We start from the raw sequence: 19,834 nt of genomic DNA on the forward strand, positions 1-19,834 counted from the left end.
AGAGCTGATGCATATAAGGCCAAACTCGCGACGCCGAACACTCCCTAAGGTATTCGGACTTTACCACATATACCGGGCTGTGTAACGCCCTTGATAGTGAACCCTGAATTTCCAGGTACGTGCATTAGTCTAACGTGGCGAAATGCCAATAACGCCAGCATCCCTCTCGGTTGTGTTTTGTATCCGGAGGGTGTGAAGCAACAAGAGACAGTAAGAAAGGTTTACACAGGGTCTTAATCTAAAAAGAAACCTTCGAGCGGGGCCCTGTTGCACGTCTGCGCCTGTGTCTCTGTTGTGCCGTATCGTGGAAGGGTGTAGCACGATTATCATCTGTAAAAGAGAAAAACTCAGGTGAAAGTCTTCGTGCGAAAAATTGATTATTCTTAATAAACCATTAAAATTCAATCTAAATAAGGTCAAGCCGAACTGTAGTTCTTTTTACATGCGAGAAGCCCCTAGCGGCACCTATGGGGGTATATCCATCGACCCAATCTCGGGTTTATCTGAGCTGTTACAGCCAGTGGTGCGCCGGACTCGTCTAGCCGTGTCCGCGGTCTTGACGACCGATCATTTATTCTAGTTGGAGAGGCCGTTCAGTGTTCGGCTGCTAAAGCCGCCACACATTCTTCCGCACGTAAGGAACACTCTGTGTTTCCGCTAACTATGATGATGCCACGTGGACCGGGCATCTTAAGCTTAAGATAAGCGTAATGCGGTACTGCGTTAAAACGAGCGAAGGCCGTTCTTCCGAGTAGTGCTTGATAGCCGCTTCGGAATGAAGCGATGTCGAAGGTTAACTTTTCACTTCGTAAGTTGTCGGGAGAACCGAATACAACCTCTAGTACTAGAGAGACCGTGCAGCGGGCCTCTGGGCCTGGTATTACTCCTTTGAGGTAGTATTGCTTTGGCTAATTCTTGTCGGGTCTATCCCCATTTTGCAGATTGTGTCCTGATATATCAGATTAAGACTACTGCCGCCGTCCATAAGGACTCGGGTGAGATGGTATCCGTCAATTATTGGGTCTAGCACCAAGGCAACCGATCCTCCGTGCCGGATACTAGTCGGGTAATCCCTGCGATCGAAAGTGATCGGGCAGGCCGACCAAGGGTAGAACTTGGGGGTGATGGGCTCCATGGCGCATACGTCTCGGAGTGCGCGTTTGCTCCTCCTCTTTGTTACGTGAATCATGTTCACTGTTTTGACCTCTGGTGGGAATTTTTTCTGTCCCCTAGTGTTTTGCTGGCGAGGCTCATCTTCGTCTTCACTTGGTGTCTCCCTCCCCTTGTGTTCGGTGTTTAGCTTGCCGTCTGCTTGAAGACCCAACATTCTCTGTTGGTGTGATTTGCAGGTTTGTCGGGGGTGCCATGAATCTGACATAATCTGTCTAGAATCTTGTTTAGGCTGGATGGTCCATCTCTGCTGCCTTTGAATGCCTTTTTCCGTTGACCGGGTCGTGAGCCCCTGAATCCGGCGTTTACCACCGTGTTGTGTGGGTTTTCTTCATTGTTTCGATGCTTGCTTTTGTTGCGTCGTGGTTTTCCATTACCATCCCTGACTTCGGATGTGCCTGGGTCGCTGGTACCGCTACGGGCCAGCCAACAATCTTCGCCCGCACAAAAGTGGGTCATAAGGCTTGTTAGGGCTGCCATTGTCCTTGGTTTTTCTTGGCCGAGGTGTCCGGCGAGCCATTCGTCCTGGACACTGTGTTTGAAAGCCGCTAAGGCTTCAGCGTCCGGGCAGTCGACAATTTGATTCTTCTTAGTGAGGAATCTGTTCCAAAGCTTTCGGGCTGACTCTCCGGGCTGTTGGATTATATGACTTAAATCGTCCGCATCCGGAGGTCGGACATAGGTCCCTTGAAAATTAGCCCTAATAGCATCCTCAAGCTCTTCCCAACTTCCAATTGAGTTTTCGGGGAGGCTCTTCAGCCAATGCCGAGCTGGTCCTTTCAACTTGAGGGGCAAGTATTTGATGGCGTGGAGATCATCTCCGCGAGCCGTATGGATATGAAGGATAAAGTCCTCAATCCAGACCCCAGGCTCTGTCGTTCCGTCGTACGCCTCTATGTTCACGGGTCTGAATCCCTCTAGAAATTGATGATCCAGCACCTCATCGGTGAAGCATAGGGGGTGCGCGGCACCCCTGTATTTGGATGTGTCATGGCGTTCTGACGGTTGTAGTGTTCGGTTTTGATTCTGTGCCAGAGCGCGCTTCCTAGATCCGTAGATGGACCTGGTCATACCAGGTTTTTGGTGCAAGTCCTCACGTGAATTGTGTGCTGACTTATGTGCGACATCATTAGCCGCCCTATCGCGGCCACGGGGTGGTCGATCCGGCTGATCGGCAGTTTTATTTCTCGGCTGCATAGGCTCTGAAGCCTCGTCATCAAATTCTGGCGGCAGCTTGCGCTTTGGATAGCTCTTTGTGTGGCGACTGCCACCGTACTTTTCTTCAGTGTCGAGCACTTTGTTCCATCTACTGTTGAGTGTATTTGGCGCGGCCTTAAGCCTTTGCTTCTGCTTCTTTAGACTCCTTGCGGTGGCAATAAGCCTTCTATGGAGGCTCTCTTGCTCCATGTGCCTATCCGGGATGATGTGTGCATCGTCGTCCGGACTGTTCTCCTCTCCGGAGACAGGTTGATTAGCTTTACCCTCGGCGTCGCCGTGATCGGATAGCGGCTTCGTACTATGTTCGCCGTCCGCTGGCTCATCCTGCTCTGTCACTGGGTCCATGTGGTTGTCGTTTCCTTTGGAGTCGACCGGTGTATTATTCCTTCTTGCACTGTTATTGCTGTTTTTGCCGAGGCGGGGTTTGGAGCGGCGCCTACGCCGTCGCTTTGGTTGCTTCTCGTGGGAACTATCATTCGCTGCATCCTTCCGTTCCTCGTCATTGTTTTCTTTGGGTGTATCCACCATATATATATATCGTGTGATGACGTGGCTGTCCAGCGCCGTGTGGGCGGTGGTTCTTGTTCCTCTCCTGCATCGTAGTCCATACCGTCGATGTCTTCGGAGCCGAAATCGAGCATGTCAGATAAGTCGTCGACAGTGGCTATTAAGTGGGTGGTGGGTGGGGAACGAATTTCTTCGTCGTCCGCTTCCCACTCAAGCCGGACACAGTTCGGCCAAGGGCCCCCTGACAAGGAGAGAGACCTTAATGAATTTACCACATCGGCCAAGGGCGAGTGCTGAAAGATATCCGCGGAGGAAAACTCCATGATCGGCGCCCAATCAGATTCGATAGGCACGGACGCAGGCGGTTCGGAGCCTGTGGCCGGGGACGAATCCAAGGATCCGGCAACACAGGTCTCGTAGGAGTTGAAGTCAGTATTCGGCTCTATCGCCACTGAGTGTGCGGCCTCCGTGGCAGGGTCCATCCACCCATCCTCGGGACGGCGCAATCTGCTCTAGATTGAGGGCCGGAGTAGCCACAGGTGTGATCTCTCGAACACCGTCCGACGGCAGAGCTAAGTCATGCTTGTCGTGACTGTGCGGCGCACCTGACATGGGCTCGAATCCGTCAAAGATCAAGTCTCCGCGGATGTCGGCAGTATAGTTTAAGCTTCCAAACCTGACCTGACAGCCAGGGGCATAGCTCTCGAGCTCCAGATGGCCAAGCGAGCTGGCCCGCAGTGCGAAGCCGCCGAATACGAAAATCGGTTTGCGGAGAAAAACCTCACCCTGGATCGCATCGTTGCCGATGATCGAAGGAGCCATCAAGCCTTATGGTGACGGCACAGTGGAACTCTCAATGAAAGCACCAATGTCGGTGTCAAAACCGGCGGATCTCGGGTAGGGGGTCCCGAACTGTGCGTCTAAGGCAGATGGTAACAGGAGGCGGGGACACAATGTTTACCCAGGTTCGGGCCCTCTCGATGGAGGTAATACCCTACTTCCTGCTTGATTGATCTTGATGATATGAGTATTACAAGAGTTGATCTACCATGAGATCGTAGAGGCTAAACCCTAGAAACTAGCCTATGATTATGATTGTTGTTGTCCTACGGACTAAAACCCTCCGGTTTATATAGACACCGGAGGGGGGCTAGGGTTACATAGAGTCGGTTACAAGGGAGGAGATCTACATATCCAAATTTCCAAGCTTGCCTTCCACGCAAAGGAGAGTCCCATCCGGACATGGGACGAAGTCTTGAATCTTGTATCTTCATAGTCCAACAATCCGGCCGAAGTATATAGTCCGGCCGTCCGAGGACCCCCTAATCCAGGACTCCCTCAGTGACCCCATCCCGCCTAACATCTTTCTGGAAAGGCTCTTCAAGCCATCCGTGCTGTGGCAGGGTGAGAACAGCAACACCAGTCCGGATCCGATTATACCCCCAGTTTCCGAATACAATACCGATATCATCGGGGGCTCAACCATAGAAATAACACCATCGGCCCATTTAATAATGGCAGTAATTGCCCCATGGACCGAACACTTCTTGGACTACCTTAATAGGCGAGAGCTCCCTAAGGATCAGAATGAGGCTCGCTGCATTGTTCGGCGCTCAAAAGCCTACAAGGTCCATGACGGAGAGCTCTACAAGAAAAGCGCTACCGGAGTCCTTCAAAGTTGTATCTCCGAAGAAGAGGGACGGCAGATCCTGGCCGAAATCCATGCTGGTCTCGGCGGTCACCACACCGCGGCTCGAGCTCTTGTAAGTAAAGCCTTCCATACAGGTTTCTTTTGGCCGACGGCCCGAGCAGATGCACAGGACCTTGTCCAACGTTGTGTCGGATGCCAGCTTTTCGCCAATCAAAGCCATATGCCACCTACCGCTCTACAAACAATCCCCATTACCTAGCCTTTTGCGGTCTGGGGGCTCGATATGGTCGGACCCCTTAAGGAGGAAGCCATAAGAAAAAATATCTGCTGGTCATGGTAGATAAAATCACCAAGTGTATAGAGGCCAAACCAGCTAAATGGCCGAAGCCGGACCAGTGATAGACTTTATATCTGGTGTCGTGCACCGTTATGGTGTCCCACATAGCATCATCACCGATAACGACTCCAATTTTACAGCCAAAGAAGTGAAAACCTGGTGTGCTAACCTGGGCATTAAGCTCGATTACGCCTCCGTCTATCACCCTCAAACAAACGGTCAAGTTGAACGAGCTAATGGTCTTATCATGAGCGGCATTAAGCCTAGACTAGTGCGGTCTTTGAAAGAATCAGACAAGCACTGGGTTGAGGAGCTCGACTCCGTACTCTGGGGGCTACGGACCACGCCCAATCGCACTACCGGATACACACCATTCTTCATGGTGTACGGCGCAGAGGCAATTTTGCCCTGCGACATCATTCATGACTCATCTCGAGTGCGCATGTATGAAGAGAGAGAGGCCAAGCTTGATTGGCATGACAATCTAGATGCCCTGGAGGAGGAGCGCGACGTTGCAAAAGCCCGTTCTGCATTCTATCAACAACGGGCTCGCAGATACCAAAGCAGAGAAGTGCGGTCCAAGACTTATAATGTTGGTGAACTCGTTCTACGCTTGCCAGAAAAGAAAAAGGACAAACTCAAGCCCAAGTGGGAGAGTCCCTTCATCATAGATGAAGTTCTCACTGGAGGAGCGTACCGCCTGCGTGATGCATTGAATCGCTTAGAGCCGAACCAGTGGAATGCCGCCAGACTCCAAAGATTCTATGCCTAGAGCCGTACTCTTTGTTCGTCTTCTTCTCCCTTTGTTTCCATTTTTTCTCTCTTTAATTTTTCTCTAGCTCTATAGCTCTTGTGCGGCAAACCGCACACCTATGACATACACATCCTTAAATGTATACGGTCATAATACCTGGGGGCTTCTTTTACAGAAGCTTATTATTACTTCCCGAGCATCAAGCTCACCACATGTGTCCTTTCCTCATATGTACCTTCTCTTCGCCATTATATGCACCGTTATGCCTTAAGTTTTTGCCAAGATGGGTTGCCTGGCTCCTATGCTTATGCCCTACGTTCCCGTTTGTTCGGCTAGGGCAGGGAGCACCTCTGCGATTGTTACAGCCGGGTCATCCGGACTTGTACCTCAGACCGGGTGACGCTGAAAGCTAGCATTCTTAAGGGAATATTCGGTCGGCAGACTAAAGACGTTATACCATAATTACACTGTGAACCCTTAGATGTTACGTATACTGCGGTTTTTCAATCACAGTTTGGGCATGCATACTAACGCATGTTCACCCAGGGAAAGGAAACCTTAACGGAACTATTCTCCCTGGAAGATGTTTCTTACTATCAAGAAGTAATATAACATAGCTAGCCGGATACAACTTGTCTGTTCAAGCAACAATGACCCCTATGCCTCGTTTCCACGCATACCCTGGTCTATATTGCCGATCCGGTATTCGGAAACACTCCGCACCTTCGGGTCCAGAGGTCGAAGCGAAAAGATCTGCCATGACAATCGTTTTACAATCCGGCTAGGGACAAATTTGTCAATTGAAGTACATAGTCACTTGGACTGAAAAACTTCTTCTCTATGCCGTCTAACAGGCTGTCTAGCTTACGATCCTGTTGGGAAAACTTGGCGGCTATCTTTACTTGGTCATATACCAAACTAACTGGAATTTCTTGTCCATCTGACCCCCGAGGCCCGACTCGGGCCATATGATTCGGATCAAGCTTGGTGTACCGTGTTTTTACCATGGCCTAGGCCTCTCGCGCACCTTCTCGGCAGGCCGATATCTTCCATAATTGGAAGCGCCGCTGAGCTCCTTGGAATAGCTTCACGAGCTCCTCCATACTTCCTGGAGGGGAGGCGGATGGCCATAAAGCCATGGCAACGCTCCGCATTGCTTGCCAAGTTCGCTCGTGCACTTGGGATAGCTCTTGCAGCAGATCGCCTTGAGATCCGAACATTTCCTCTTCGGGACGGCCAGTCAGCATACTTGTAGACATAAATCTATCAGCTCATTTTTTCGCTGAATTACTCGGAGGTAAGTTCAAAAGCATATTGAATATGCCGCCTCGTAGCCTCCTATTTTCCTTTACGGCGTCAGCTAGCTGGGCTCACACATCTTTTAGCTCTTCGCCCAGCAGGATGTTAGAATCCTGTAGCTTGTTCTTATCATCCCTGACCCGCGTCAGAACACATTCGCCTATGGCCAGTTGCCTTTTGGCCTCTTGTTCACCCGCCTGCGCGACTTTCAGTTCCTTTTTCAGTTTATCTACTAAACCTGTCATCGCAAACGCAATAGTATTAACATTACTGGTACATGATTATAGTTTTTCTGACGGAGGGGAACATTACCAGGCGGTGCCTCCTTGGACTTCTCCAGTTCGGCGGTAACAACAACTAGCTGAGTCCGACATTTTTCCAGCTCATGAGACAGCATGTTGTTCTTCTCTGTGAGTACCTGATTATAAATTGATCCTTAAATCAGTTGTTTCAGCTGTTTTATGTCTCGGGGGCTACTAGTACATGATTACCAGATCTATACAAAGCATACTTACCCGCATATCCTTCAAATACTGTTCAGTGGCCCTGGTAAGCCCATCCCGAGCAGCTCGGATGTACGCATCAGCCGAGATGAAGGCGTCGAACGCCTCTTTAGCAAATCCGGGGTCGCAAAGAGCGGTCCTCCAGTGCTGATGGTTCATGGCACTCTCTACTTCAGAATTTGTGACGGATACATTATCCGAATCCTCTGAAGGAGGACAATCTGACGTTACTCCCATGTCTGCCCCCACCCGAGAAGCAGGGTATGGAACCTGATTGGTGGGGGCGCGATCGACAAGCTCCTCGGACACGATCCAGCGAACGCTCTTCCTGATAAAGCACAACGGACAATGTCATGGTTTGATGTGATTGCCATAGGGCATATTTAAAGCTATTCCTCTTTGAGGAAGGTTCGGCCGTGTTGTCATTTGCCTTTCTCTTCGAAGACCCGCCCGGTGCAGGCGCCGCTCTCTTCTGAGGCGCCACTGGCGCAATATGACGCGTCGAGCGCCTCCCCTTTGGAGCACAAGATAGTGCGGCGGGTGAGGCATAATGAGGAAGCTCCTTCGGAGGAAATGTCTCCTGGTTACTTACATATGAGGCGGGAAGGTGGCCGGGATAATCGGCCGTGATGGCCACTTATGTGCCATCATAGCTCGCCTGGTAGAAGACTCCCTCCTTGAGCTCTACGAATATGTCTGGATCTTCTTCGAATCCGGGATCGAGGTCCCGGTTATGGTCCTCCGGCTGTGGAGCGGGACTATGGATCCCCGCGATGACCCTCCGCCATTCCTATTTGACGAACGGGTTAATGTCGGTTAAATATGACTCGGGGAGAGGATTGAATAAAGTGGTGGGATTAAAACTCACCCAGGTAGGAGGATATTACATGGAAAATCCCTCTCGGCGCGTAAGACAAGTGAACTCCTCATTCTCCTCTTTATACAGATCGGCCAATATTGTGGCCAGGGCAGTGAGGGAATCTGTACCCTTTCGTCCGCAGCGTGAGGCGTCATCTTCCCCATTGTAGTGCCACATTGGGAGCCCCCTGAATTGGAGCGGCTGAACACCTCGCACTATGGAAGTTGCCATTACCTCGATTAGTGATAATCCGGACTGGGCAAGTGTCCTTATCTTTGAGGGAGTCCTGGATTAGGTGGTCCTCGGACAACCAGACTATATACTTTGGCCGGACTGTTGGACTATGAAGATACAAGATTGAAGACTTCGTCCCGTGTCCGGATGGGACTCTCCTTTGCATGGAAGGCAAGCTTGGAAATTCGGATATGTAGATCTCCTCCCTTGTAACTGACTCTGTGTAACCCTAGCCCCCTCTGGTGTCTATATAAATCGGAGGGCTTTAGTCCGTAGGACAACAACAATCATAATCATAGGCTAGCTTCTAGGGTTTAGCCTCTACGTTCTCGTGGTAGATCAACTCTTGTAATACTCATATCATCAAGATCAATCAAGCAGGAAGTAGGGTATTACCTCCATCGAGAGGGCCCGAACCTGGGTAAACATTGTGTCCCCCGCCTCCTGTTACCATCCGCCTTAGACGCACAGTTCGGGACCCCCTACCCGAGATCCGCGGGTTTTGACACCGACATTGGTGCTTTCATTGAGAGTTCCACTGTGCCGTCACCATAAGGCTTGATGGCTCCTTTGATCATCGGCAACGATGCGATCCAGGGTGAGGTTTTTCTCCCCGGAAAGATTTTCGTATTCGGCGGCTTCGCACTGCGGGCCAGCTCGCTTGGCCATCTGGAGCAGATCGAGAGCTACGCCCATGGCCATCATGTCAGGTTTGGAAGCTTAAACTATACTGCCAACATCCGCGGAGACTTTATCTTTGACGGATTCAAGCCCATGTCAGGTGCGCCGCACAGTCACGACGAGCATGACTTAGCTCTGCCGTCGGACGGTGTTCGGGATATGACAATTGTGGCTACTCCGGCCCTCAATCCGGAGCAGATTGCACCGTCCGACGACGGGTGGATGGACCCTGCCACGGAGGCCACACACTCAGTGGCGATAGAGCCAAATACGGACTTCACCTCCTACGAGACCTGTGTTGCCGGATCCTTTGATTCGTCCCCTGCCACGGGCTCCGAACTGCCTGCGTCCATTCCTATCGAATCTGATTGGGCGCCGATCATGGAGTTTTCCTCCACGGATATCTTTCAGCACTCGCCCTTGGGCGATGTGCTATATTCATTAAAAGGTCTCTCTCATTGTTAGGAGGCCCTAGGCCGAACTGTGTCCAGCTTGAGTGGGAAGCGGACGACGAAGAAATTCGTTCCCCACCCAGCACCCACTTAATAGCCACTGTCGACGACTTATCCGACATGCTCGATTTCGGCTCCGAAGACATCGACGGTATGGACGACGATGCAGGAGAGGAACAGGAACCACCGCCCACAGGGCCCTGGACAGCCACGTTATCACACGATATTTATATATGGTGGATACACCCAAAGAAAACAATGACGAGGAACGGAAGGATGCAGTGAAGGATAGTTCCCTCGAGAAGCAACCAAAGCGACAGCGTAGGCGCCGCTCCAAACCCCGCCTTGGCAAAAACAGCGAAAACAGTGCAAGAAGGAATAATACACCGGTCGACTCCAAAGGAAACGACGACCACATGGACCCAGCTATAGAGCAGGATGATGCAGCGGACGGCGAACATAGTACGAAGCCGCTGTCCGATCATGGCGACGCCGAGGGTAAAGCTAATCAACCTGTCTTGGGAGAGGAGAACAGTCCGGACGACGATGCACACATCATCCAGCATAGGCACATGGAGCAAGAGAACCTCCATAGAAGGCTTATTGCCACCACAAGGAGTCTAAAGAAGCAGAAGCAAAGGCTTAAGGCCGCGCAAAATACACTCAACAGTAGATGGAACAAAGTGCTCGACACTGAAGAAATGTACGGTGGCATTCACCAAACAAAGAGCTATCCAAAGCGCAAGCTGCTGCCTAAATTCAATGGCGAGGCTTTAGAGCCTATACAGCAAAAAAATAAAATGGCCGATCAGCCAGATCGACCACCCCGTGGCCGCGATACGGCGGCTAACGGTGTCGCAAATAAGTCAGCACACGATTCACGTGAGGACTTGCACCAAAAAGCCGGTATGACCAGGTCCATCTACGGATCTAGGAAGCGCGCTCCAGCACAGAATCAAAACCGAACACTACAACCGTCAGAACGCCATGACACATCCAAATACAGGGGTGCCGCGCACCCCCTATGCTTCACCGATGAGGTGCTGGATCACGAATTTCCAGAGGGATTCAAACCCGTTAACATAGAGGCGTACGACGGAATGACAGACCCTGGGGTCTGGATTGAGGACTTTATCCTTCATATACATATGGCTCGCAGAGATGATCTCCACGCCATCAAATACTTGCCCCTCAAGTTGAAAGGACCAGCTCGACATTACGCTTATCTTAAGCTTAAGATGCCCGGTCCATGTGGCATCATCATAGTTAGCGGAAACACAGAGTGTTCCTTACGTGCGGAAGAATGTGTGGCGGCTTTAGCAGCCGAACACTGAACGGCCTCTCCAACTAGAATAAATGATCGGTCATCAAGACCGCGGACACGACTAGACGAGTCCGGCGCACCACTGACTGTAACAGCTTAGATAAACCCGAGATTGGGTCGATGGATATACCCCCATAGGTGGTGCTAGGGGCTTCCCGCATGTAAAAAGAACTATAGTTCAACTTGATCTTATTTAGATTGAATTTTAATGGTTTATTAAGAATAATCAATTTTTCGCACGAAGACTTTCACCTGAGTTTTTCTCTTTTATAGATGATAATCATGCTACACCCTTCCAGGATACGGCACGACGGAGACACAGGCGCAGACGTGCGGCAGGGCCCCGCTCAAAGGTTTCTATTTAGATTAAGACCCTGTGTAAACCTTTCTTACTGTCTCTTGTTGCTTCACACCCTCCGGATACTCAACACAACCGAGAGGGATGCTGGCGTTATTGGGATTTCGCCACGTCAGACTAATGCACGTACCTGGAAATTCAGGGTTCATTATCAAGGGCGTTACTCAGCCCGGTATATGTGGTAAAGTCCAAATACCTTAGGGAGTGTTCGGCGTCGCGAGTTTGGCCTTATATGCATCAGCTTCGAATCATGCCTTTTGTCAATAGTTGGGTTTGCCCGGCTCCCATGTTTTGGTACCTTACGTTCCGCGCTATCGGCTCAGGTGGCACCGGGAGAACTACTGCGATTGTGCCCTGGTTCATCTGGATGAGCACCTCAGTGGAGAAAGCCGAAAACTGATTGTCATGATAAAGCACGACACTGGTCAACCACTCGAGGACTCAACGGAATCTTCGCGATTCCTCCTCATTAACGAAGGACCAGTTTTCTGGTTATGTATGTACGCGCACCGTATTCTGATAAGCGCGGAAGTACCAGGGGCTATATAGTAGCAACACTGTCAAACTCCTATGGCTAAGTGAACGTGTTAAATCAATATAGTCCAATTGCCTTGTTCGCCGCACTATCACCTCCTTAATGGACGAAGACATTGGATCAAGTGTGAATACGCGCTTTTCCGAACACCCCCGCATTATATGCGTGGGGGCTGAAGCCGACGACTGCAAACTTTCAGGTTATATACATACACAAACGGCCGCACAGGAGGCATCATAATACTTTCAGGCAAAAGTAGAAACACAGCCTTTATAATCCAAATAGCATCGTTTTTACAATTGGGATACATGTCACTCGAACATGATACTCTTCGAGCACTGAGCCTCTATTAAACGAGCGCCTTCTAGGACTTCTCCAAAATAGTGCTCGGCCGAGACCTGGCCTACGGCCGGACCCCGGGTTGCAATAGCGGTGGCCTCCATCTCTGCCCAGTATGTCTTAACACGGGCAAGAACCATCCGCGCACCCTCTATGCACGCCGACCTCTTTACAGCGTCGATATGCGGCACATCACCAAGGAGTCGTTGCACTAAACCAAAATAACTATTCGGCCTTGGTCCTTCCAGCCAAAGATGATCCATCACAGACCTCATGGCAAGCCCGAACAACCTATGGAGCTCAGCCCACTCGGCTATTTGCTCATTTAACAGCCGCAGACGGGTTGGAGCACTAAACTGCGACCAGAACAACTTTTCCACTTCGTGATCTTTTTGATCTTTGAAAAACTCAGTCGCATCAGCAACACTCGTTGCCAAGTCCAAGTACGCGTCTGCAGCACTCCATAATTGATCCAGAAGGGCATACTTCAGATCTCTGAACTTCATCCGCAACAAAAAGGGCTTCCCAGCCGTGATATCTCCGGCTTGACGAAGCTCCTCCTTCGCCGCCCTGATTTTAGAGCGGGTTTCCTTGGCTGCTACCATGGCTTTCTTCAGGTCCGCCGTTTTCGCTTGGCTTTCCTTTTCAAGAAGCTCATACCGGTCGTCGGCATCCTTCAGCTCAATAGTCATCTTGGCTGTTTTATCTTCGCTCTGGCGATGAGCAGCCTGTTGGGCTCTTAACTCTTCGACCGCCTTTAGGGCGGCTGCATCACTTCTACTGGCTTGTTCCTTGGCGCGGGCAAGCTCCGCCCGAAGGGTCTCCACGGCGGCAGCTCCATCTGCGGTCACAGCATATTATAGATACTAGCATCATGCTCCTCTTAATATCTGTTAACCACCGGAGAATACATACCCTGTGCCTCGTCAAGCCGCTTGTTTACAAGAACGATGTCGGCATCTGCCGCATCAAGTTGCCGCCTCAGTTCGGCAAACTCACCAGTCCGGCCAGCCACCGGACCATCAGCCGCCTGCACATGAAAGTAGCATGATCATGACATGGTACTATGATTCTCTGTTTGCTGCCTTTGGACAGCAACCAGAGTCTCAGGAGCTACTATCTGTATAGGGCACACCTAGCATGTGCGGTACCGTCAAAATATATATATATTACTTTGTGTACCTCAAAGCCTCTTAGCAGGCTCATAAAAGCTTCATGCAACCCACTTTTGGCAGATGAAATCCTCTCAACCACTGTACCCATTAAAGTATGATGCGCCTCTGAGAGAGCCGCTTGCTCTAGAAGACTCATCAGTGCATCCGGTCGTGCACCGGACAGTCTTGGACTCTTTTTGTGGCTCTCCTTAGGAGCCGAATACTCCGGACTTCCGATGGCCGAAGGGTTACCTTCTAGCCTTGGCGGATCAGGAGAAATCCTCCGTGACGAGACCTTAGGGTCGTCCGCCTCATGAGGCGGGGAGACAGGGGGAGGCGTTTTGCTCTCCATCATCTCCGGAAGAAGATCCCCCAAAGACGAACTCTGTTGAGAAGGGCTACGATCCGAACTACAAGACATATGTCTCTGTTATTGTCCTCAGAGATGAAGCAGGATATATTTAGTACTCTTGTTCACTTACAGCTGGTGGAGGGCTGATCCCCTTGCGGGCACTGTGCGGTAAGGATGCCCTCCGGGGCAGGGCCCCCTGGCGAAGGTTTCTTCCCTCGTTTGGAAACCCTCATTTCCAAGTCATCAGAGGCGGTCCTCTTCCTTCCTTGGGGAGAGGGAATTTTAGATTCTTCTCTCCGGTTATCCTCCTTCGCGGAGACACTAATTCCCCCGGTTTGGATGAGTAATGGGTGAGGCCCGCTTTCGGCTTATTTATTCCTCCCTTTATCTTCCCCTGATGGCGCTTGATAAGGTGCGAGCTCAAGCATCCTGGCTAGTACAGGATCCGGTGAGCCTTCGGGAAGGGGGGCTGAACACCTGATCATCTTCGCCTTTCTTATCCAGTCCTGGTAAAAGAGCGATTTTTCAAAATGATGTCATGACAAATGAAAAGACAGCGTGTTCGGCCGCAGAATTACTTACATGGGTATCTGGACGGTTGCAGTTCAGACCCGCATCCTCGATGGTGTCCGGACACTTTATTTGTGATCCGAAGAACAATCCATACATCTCTTCGAGCGTCACGCCGAAGAATTGTTGAATAGTTCGCGGTCCTTCCGGGTTGAACTCCCACATACGGAGAGGTCGATGTTGGCATGGCAGGACCCGACGAACTAGCATGACTTGCATTACCTTGACAAGGCTGACATCTCTCTTGAGGAGATCTCGGATGCGGCTCTGCAATATCGGCCCGTCATTAACCGGCCCCTAGTCCAGCCCCTTGTTGACCCATGACGTCAGTTGTGGCGGGGGGCCCGAACGAAAGGCGGGGGCAGCTACCCACTTAGTACTTTAGGGAGCCGTGATGTAAAACCACTCCTACTGCCATAAGTTGGACATCTCCGGGAAGGAACCCTTTGGCCATGGAGCATCGGCGCCTTTGCTTATTATGGCACCTCCGCATTCTGCATGTCGCCCATCGACCATCTTCGGCTTCACATTGAAGGTCTTGAGCCAGAAGCCGAAGTGTGGGGTGATGCAGAGGAAGGCCTCACACACGACGATGAACGACGAGATGTGAAGGATGGAATCCGGAGCAAGATCATGGAAATCGAGCCCGTAATAGAACATAAACCCTCTTACAAAGGGATCAAGACTAAAGCCTAGCCCTCGGAGGAAGTGGGAAACAAATACGACACTCTTGTTGGGTTCGGGAGTGGGGATGACCCGCCCTTGAGCAGGCAGCCTATGCGAGATTTCGGCGGTCAGATACCTGGCTTCTCTTAGCTTCTTGATGTCCTCCTCTGTGACAGAGGAGGCCATCCACCGGCCTTGAAGGTTGGATCCGGACATGATTGAAGGTCCGAAACGCTTAGCCTGAGCCTTGGGTGTTGGAATTCGAGGTTGGGGAAGGGAAGGATCGAGCGCGAGAAGAAAAGGATAGGCCTTGGCCCCTTTATACAGAGGGTGAATATCAAGCATCCTCCGCGTAGCTGTTTGGAACTTGCCTAAAATCGAGGAGTCATACCAGCAGGCACGATTGGGTTACCCACACCCGTATTGATGAGAATCCCGTGATAAGGGGAACATGATCTCTGCTTCGACAAGACGTGCCAAGAAAACCACCTCGCAACACGTGCAGTGGCAGGCTGGGAAAACGGTTCGCAATAACCAGACCACGGCAGGATGTCACGTTGTGAAAAGTTGTCAGCAGATTAGATTTGTGAAATATTATACTCTCTACGGTGGTATGTGGAATTTGTTTTGCAGAGCCGGACACGATCCTTGTGTTCAAAATCTTCTATGGAGTATTCGGAGAAGGAACCCGCCTTGCAATGCCGAAGACAATCTGCGCGCCGGACTCATTGTCATTGAAGCCTGGTTCAGGGGCTACTGAGGGAGTCCTGGATTAGGGGGTCCTCGGACGGCCGGACTATGTACTTTGGTCGGACTGTTGGACTATGAAGATATAAGATTGAAGACTTCGTCCCGTGTCTGGATGGGACTCTCCTTTGCGTGGAAGGCAAGCTTGGAAATTCGGATATGTACATCTCCTTCCTTGTAACCGACTCTGTGTAACCCTAGCCCCCTCCGGTGTCTATATAAACCGGAGGGTTTTAGTCCGTAGGACAACAACAATCATAATCATAGGCTAGCTTCTAGGGTTTACCCTCTACGATCTCGTGGTAGATCAACTCTTGTAATAATCATATCATCAAGATCAATCAAGCAGGAAGTAGGGTATTACCTCCATCGAGAGGGCCCGAACCTGGGTAAACATTGTGTCCCCGCCTCCTGTTACCATCCGCCTTAGACGCACAGTTCGGGACCCCCTACCCGAGATCCGCCGGTTTTGACACCGACAATCTTGCCCATTAATTGTTGGATTCTGCGCTGTCTTCCTCCTCAAGGCTCCAAGGACGCCAGCTGTGGCGTTTCCTCAACGGAGCGCTGGAAAATTCGGGAAGGCCCATTCGGACTGGGTCAGGGAGAGCGACATCTTCAATATAAAACCACTCCGAGGGCCACTCTTTGGATGCCTCCTTCGGCGTGACGGACAAGTATCCAGTCCCGTCTATGCGCCATATCTCAGCGCCGCCCACCTCAAATACGGATCCCTTTTGGGTACGAGGGACGAGGCAGAAAAGTTTCCTCCATAAATCAAAGTGGGCCTCGCAGCCCAGGAATAGCTCGCAGAGAGCGACAAAACCCGGGATATGCAGGATGGAGGCCGGAGTGAGGTTGTGCAGTTGGAGGCTGTAGTACTCCAGCAGACCTTGGAGGAAAGGGTGGATTGGAAACCCAACACCTCTTATTAAGAAGGATATGAAGCACACCCACTCCCCCCCTAGTTGGATTTGGGAAATTTTCCGCCAGGGCTTCGCTTGTAAAGGTGGTTAATCCTGCCTGGACGGGGACTAGATCCGCGGGGGGAAGGAATCCCTGCGTTTGATGCTTACTCAGCTGGTCATGGGATACTGAACATTTCTCCCAATCATCTTTTTCGGAGCCATGAGGGCAGGAGGAAGAACTGGGAATACTAGCCATGCTAGAATGGTTTCTCCTAGCAAGCTCTAAGGATTTTCCGCCTAGTGTGAGATGGCATCTGAGATCCAATCCACTTAAATATACGCCTTTCTTACATGGCGAGGGTATTACGTGCAAAAATACTCTGACCTTTTATGTTCACTCGACACGTGGAAGCCGAAGCAATGGAGGTGCAGAAGCCAAGGGGTACGACATTAAATGGAAGGCCGAGCATAACTCTTCGGATCAGACGCCTTGAAGTATTCGGGGGAAGAACCCGCCTTGCAATGCCGAAGATTATCAGCGCACCGGACACATCGTCATTGAAGTCTGGTTTGGGGGCTATTGAGGGAGTCCTGGATTAAGGGGCCCTCGGGCGTCTGGCCTGTGTGATGTAGGCCGGACTGATGGGCCATGAAGATACAAGATAGAAGACTTTCTCCCGTGTCCGGATGGGACTCTCCTTTGCATGGAAGGCAAGATTGGCGTTCGGATATGAAGATTCCTTCCTTTGTAAACCAACTCTATACAAACCTATGCCCCTCCGGTGTCTATATAAACCGGAGGGTTTAGTCCGTAGAGACAATCGCAATCATACAGGCTAGACATCTAGGGTTTAGCCATTACGATCTCGTGGTAGATCAACTCTTGTAATCCCCATATTCATCAAGATCAATCAAGCAGGAAGTAGGGTATTACCTCCATCAAGAGGGCCCGAACCTGGGTAAAACATCATGTCCCCCGTCTCCTATTACCATCAACCTTAGACGCACAGTTCGGGACCCCCTACCCGAGATCCGCCGGTTTTGACACCGACAACGACACCGTATGAACTGTGGTTTAGCAAGAAACCTAAGCTGTCGTTTCTTAAAGTTTGGGGTTGCAATGCTTATGTGAAAAAGCTTCAGCCTGATAAGCTCAAACTCAAATAGGAGAAGTGCGTCTTCATACGATACCCAGAACAAACTGTTGGGTACACCATCTATCACAGATCCGAAGGCAAGATCTTTGTTACTAAGAGTGGATCCTTTCTAAAGAAGGAGTTTCTCTCAAAAGAAGTGAGTGGGAGGAATGTAGAACTTGATGAGGTAATTGTATCTTCTCTCGAATTGGAAAGTAGCTCATCAATGAAATCAGTTCCAATGATTCCTACACCAATTAGTGAGGAAGTTAATTATGATGATCATGAAACTTCAGATCAAGTTACTACTGAACCTCGTAGGTCAACCAGATTACGATCCGCACCAGAGAGGTACGGTAATCATGTTCTGGACGTCATGTGGCTAGACCATGATGAACCTACGAACTATGAGGAAGCGATGATGAGCCTAGATTCCGACAGATGGCTTGAGGCCATGAAATCTGAGATAAAATCCATGTATGACAACAAAGTGTGGACTTTGGTGGACTTGCCCGATGATCGGAAAGCCATTGAGAATAAATGGACCTTCAAGAGGAAGGCGGACACTGATAGTAGTGTTACTATCTACAAAGCTCGACTTGTCGAAAAAGGTTTTTGACAAATTCAAGATATTGACTACGATGAGATTTATCACTCGTATCGATGCTTAAAGTCTATTGATAACCCACAAGTATAGGGGATCGCAACAGATTTCGAGGGTAGAGTATTCAACCCAAATTTATTGATTCGACACAAGGGGAGCCAAAGAATATTCTCAAGTATTAGCAGTTGAGTTGTCAATTCAACCACACCTGGATAACTTAATATCTGCAGCAAAGTATTTAGTAGCAAAGTAGTATGGAAGTAACGGTAACGGTGGCAAAAGTAACAGTAGTAGTTTTGTAGTAATTGTAATAGTGGCAACGGAAAAGTAACTAAGCAAAGAACAATATGTGAAAAGCTTGTAGGCATTGGATCGGTGATGGAAAATTATGTCGGATGCGATTCCTCATGCAATAGTTATAACATAGGGTGACACAGAACTAGCTCAAATTCATCAATGTAATGTAGGCATGTATTCCGAATATAGTCATACGTGCTTATGGAAAAGAACTTGCATGACATCTTTTGTCCTACCCTCCTGTGGCAGTGGGGTCCTATTGGAAACTAAGGGATATTAAGGCCTCCTTTTAATAGAGTACCGGACCAAAGCATTAGCACTTAGTGAATACATGAACTCCTCAAACTACGGTCATCATCGGGAGTGGTCCCGATTATTGTCACTTCGGGGTTGCCGGATCATAACACATAATAGGTGACTATAGACTTGCAAGATAGGATCAAGAACTCACATATATTCATTAAAACATAATAGGTTCAGATCTGAACTCATGGCACTCGGGCCCTAGTGACAAGCATTAAGCATAGCAAAGTCATAGCAACATCAATCTCAGAATCCCAACAAAACTAACTCGATTACATGGTAAATCTCATCCAACCCATCACCGTCCAGCAAGCCTACGATGGAATTACTCATGCACGGCGGTGAGCATCATGAAATTGGTGATGGAGGAAGGTTGATGATGACGATGGCGACAGATTCCCCTCTCCGGAGCCCCGAACGGACTCTAGATCAGCCCTCCCAAGAGAGATTAGGGCTTAGCGGCGGCTCCGTATCGTAAAACACGATGAATCCTTCTCTCTGATTTTTTTCTCCCCGAACGTGAATATATAGAGTTGGAGTTGAGGTCGGTGGAGCACCAGGAGACCCACGAGGCAGGGGGGGGGGGGCGCACCCAGGGGGTAGGCGCGCCCTCCACCCTCGTGGACAGGGTGTGGGGCCCCTGGCCTTGATCCTTTCGCCAGTATTTTTTATTTATTCCAAAAATATTCTTCGTGGAGTTTCAGGTCATTCCGAGAACTTTTATTTCTGCATGAAAATAACACCATGGCAATTCCGCTGAAAAAAACGTCAGTCCGGGTTAGTTCCATTCAAATCATGCAAGTTAGAGTCCAAAACAAGGGCAAAAGTGTTTGGAAAAGTAGATACGATGGAGACGTATCAACTCCGCCAAGCTTA

Source organism: Triticum aestivum, chromosome 1D (assembly GCF_018294505.1).
Source record: "Triticum aestivum cultivar Chinese Spring chromosome 1D, IWGSC CS RefSeq v2.1, whole genome shotgun sequence".
NCBI lineage: Eukaryota > Viridiplantae > Streptophyta > Magnoliopsida > Poales > Poaceae > Triticum > Triticum aestivum.